The sequence below is a fragment of the Dermacentor silvarum genome, chromosome 1 (assembly GCF_013339745.2).
Source record: "Dermacentor silvarum isolate Dsil-2018 chromosome 1, BIME_Dsil_1.4, whole genome shotgun sequence".
Lineage (NCBI taxonomy): Eukaryota > Metazoa > Arthropoda > Arachnida > Ixodida > Ixodidae > Dermacentor > Dermacentor silvarum.
The window spans coordinates 451,741,723-451,745,836 of NC_051154.1; positions in this window are offsets into that span (position 1 = coordinate 451,741,723).

Genomic DNA, 4,114 nt, shown 5'->3' on the forward strand with positions numbered 1-4,114 from the left:
GCAAGATAGTTGTAACGTATGCGCACACTTTTAGTTGTAGACAAAGAGATCCGAGGCCATTTACAAAGCGTACCGAGCATTTCGGGGGCACATGTTCTTATGCACTTGTGGTTCCGTTAAGTGAAAAACTGTAATGGCCAGTTTAGTGTTCTCCTCGACGCAACAAATTTAGATTCGACTTATTAACTGCGATAGCGTTAAGGGCCCTGTGTCGCAGAAAATCCGGCATCGACAACGGGCGTCGGCAGTGAGATGCGGGTGGCGGAGAAAATCATCCTAACCCCGACCGCGCAGGCCCTGCACGTGGTGCAAGGTTTTGGTGAACAAAAATTGAATTTCTCACAGTGAAATCCATCAGGAAAATGGTAAAGTACGACTTTACCATTCGGCGTCCGATTCGCCGTCGGACTGTTTACCAATCGGCGTCTGATTGTAATTTGAATGTACGAGAAAACCTAATTCTGCTACGAGGAAAATCAAACACAAACCCCTTTTCCAGCATTTCTGCCATACCTACAGCTGCGCGTTGCGATACGAACGGGTCCCCATAGCGCTATCGCGTTCTATACTCTTAAAGGCGAAGCTTAAAAGTCCTCCAATTTTTCATTTATCGAAAACACAATAAGCCCATAAAGCAGAACATTTCAAATAGAGCCCCCTATAGGTTAAAACCTCCGTAAATATAGAAGATGTTATGGAGGGGCGGGGAGAGAGGGGGATTTCTGCTGATATTCTAATGATGATGACACATTGAAGATGGTAGTGATGATTTCGTTTTAAAATATACAGAATAGGCAAAGTAGAAAAGAAGAGACGAAGAAGGCTGCCAACTGCCACCGGAGGGGGCGCAACGCCGGTCTACTATTCGGGAATGAGGGGACAGAATCGTAGAAATTAAAGATAGGAAAAAAACTAAGAAAGAAAAAGATGACAGATTAAGCAGAGACTAAAGTAACGCAACGACAAAGTATAGATCGTGGCAGAAGGAACACCAAAAGAAATCACGGCAGGTCGCATTAAGAAAGAATGCAACGAAAAAAGTCCGAGGTCTCGTCGCTGGCCAAAAAGAAAAACAACGGTACACTACAAGTTCCTCTTAGTGCATGTTCATAATATACGCAAAAAAAGACAGTCGCTAAGATATTACAGGCGGTAACAAAATGCATGTCTTAAAGTTAAAGAAAATATAAAAGACCATACTGAAGAATAAATAAACTGATGCTTTTCTTTTCGATCTCGTTTCTGAGTTACGAGAAATGAAATAATCCTCCATGTCAGGCGCAAAGTATACGTGTAGTAATACACGAACAGAAAGCTGGTGTATAACTCGTAGAGTTTTTCGTTCCTTGTCCGTCTTTTCGCTCTTATTTAATGTTCTGTATTTTTTGCTCACAAATACGGCGATGTACATTCAGTTCATTTCATAACGCCTCTATAACCCGCACGCCCTCTCTCGGAGCCCAATTTTATTTTAACGCAATTAAATTGACTTCCCAACGCTATATACTGTATATCCCACTCCTCCCGGTATTATCCACATCGGCCATGAAGCAAGAACGTCGCCGTCGCTTTCGATTAGAAAAAAAAATCGAGAACTCACCGACCAGACTCCGATGGACACTCGACTCCCTTCTTCAGTGCAGGTGATGCGCTTTCCCTAAGTGCAGTGCGTGCATTTAGGCAGTGGCGCTGCTTTTATATCGATGTTGACCAGTCCAGAACACACCCCACACACCCTCGAACCGACACTGAACGGACGAGGCGACAGCTCTGCACACGCTCTCTTTTTCTTTGAATACCTACTTCATAACACGGGACGAAGATACGCAGTTGGTCATGTGAGGGTCGATGAGAAGAATCGGTTTTGTTTCAATTGCTTTTTTCATAGCATTCTAACTTCATTACTTTTGACCTTACCTCCTCGTCCATATACTAGTCGTGCATGCTCATCGAAGCGCAACCTTCGAACATGTCGCGGAAATTGCCACTCGTTGTTTTGCTGCAATCACCTGCCTCATGCATGCACTCATCATTACAAGCATGACGCTCTCTCTCTCTCTCGCAAGCGCCGCGAGCCGTTTTTTTTTTTTCTAAGTCTGCTGCTCATCGCCATGCGCGTATCGTATTCAAGGGATACAAAATGTTTCTTACAGATACCGCGCTTCGAGCTCATTATCTTTTTTCTCACACATCTGCATAGAAGGTAGGACTGCGCGCGTTGCACGTCGCATTCGGCTGAAACCTTGACAGAAGACTAAAACATGTGCGTCTTGAGCAATTTCTCTTTAAGACGGAGCCCCGCAGCCAGTTCCTTATTGGCAAGCTTTGAGAAATAAATATGAAAGGAGGCCGGACAACCACATTCACCTTCGTTAGGGCAAGCAAGTTAGAACTGCCGGCGTATTCTTCGATCCTAGTGTTATGACGTCATGAGAAAGCCAGCGAAGGTTGTTATCGGCGAGAAATCCCGAATGGCGTAGCGATACGCGGATCACCACGTATCACTTATTTATCATCCAAGAGGTGGCACATTGAAAGCGTTCTGGCTGTTCTGACCGGAGTTAAAGCTTTCCCTCGAAACGGTAAGGAGGCCTTCCTGACTGCTTTATGCGAAATGCTTGGTACCTGCAACCCCATAGTGCGCGTGCGCGCGGTTAAACTATCGCGGTTAATCGTATGTCCAGAGAGTGAGAGAGAGTGTGAGAGAGTGAGAGAGGAAAAGCAGGGAGGTTAGCCAGAGGAGAGTTTCCGGTTTGCTAGAGGCGAGTTTCCTGCACTGAGGCGGGTGTTTTAGGGGTTGAAAAGAACTGGAAAGAAAGAGCGAGAGAGAGAAAAAAAACCGGCAGATTCCACGCCCTGTGGGAAACGATGTTATGCGGAGCAGTGTGCGGTGAGTCTACCAAGTTAACGAAACGGTCATGAAAGCACCAAGACGTAGGCGGCTGTTTCATGATCTACATGACACGTATATCATGATATTCATGTCATGACCTGTCATTTATGTTCTTCATACACTCTTTTCATACTATGCCAATTTTGGTACATACCAAATCGGCTCTGCAACTACTCAGAGTGGTATTAGAGTAAGAAATATACAAATACTTAGAGTGGTATTAGAGTAGAATAAGAAAGCGCTTACAGAGTGCTGGCGCTTGAAACTGCCGAGCTATACACTTTAGCTCACGAGAACGGCCATCACGTCACATTTCAGTGGATTCCCAGCCACTGTGGTATAGAACTTTTCACAAACCCACGTTTCAGTAGCGTCATTGCCCGACACGGACGACGTCTAGCGTCAGAACATGTTATGCCGCCATTTTGGACTGCGAGCCTTTGCGAGAGCAGGCCGGCCGCACTTCGGTTGTGTGATCTTCGCCGAGCATTATTTCGAGTGTTTTCTTCCGCTTCACTTGCCTTGTGCCGCTTGGCCTGTTACATGTTTCACGGGCTCGCGTGATGCGGCGGCAATCGCGTCTGCTTCGTCAAGACCTGACGTGCTAATCAGCGGTATTTTTCACTGTTATTGCGGGGCACATGTGACTGTAGTCGTTGATTGAATCTGATCCTCTCTCGCAGAGGACACCTCTCGCACTGTCAGGACACAAGCTCCTCGTTACGACAGTGCTGTTTTCTCGACAGCTGATGTTAGCCAAATAATCTTCCACACTCTGCTTCCCGGGTGATTATCTCACCGAGTCGGCTTGATTGATCACCCCTGCTTGTGTGAGAGCCGCTATACTAATTAACGCATCAACCGTGGCACTCATTAACTCGGAAAAGGGAAGTGTGCCAAGTTATAAACAACCTCCTCTCGAAGTGTTTTCACGTCCTTCGTTTCCCGCGTGCATACTCGGCGGAATTTTTCTTTTTTTTTCGCATCCTTCGATTCATTATTTTCCTCGTTGTTATTGCATTCATCGTCCTCTAGCCTTAGTGATGTTACATGTCCAAGTTCGAGGCTGGCGACTCTAATAGGTCGAGATAATATGCTGGCTGTCACCCAATATACCGCGTTGTTTGTTTCGCATCACGGTCATGCAAGCCACCACATTACCTATTTAATTTGTGGTTCCATGTCTCTATAAGCTCCATCAAGCAAGAACCTATCAATTAC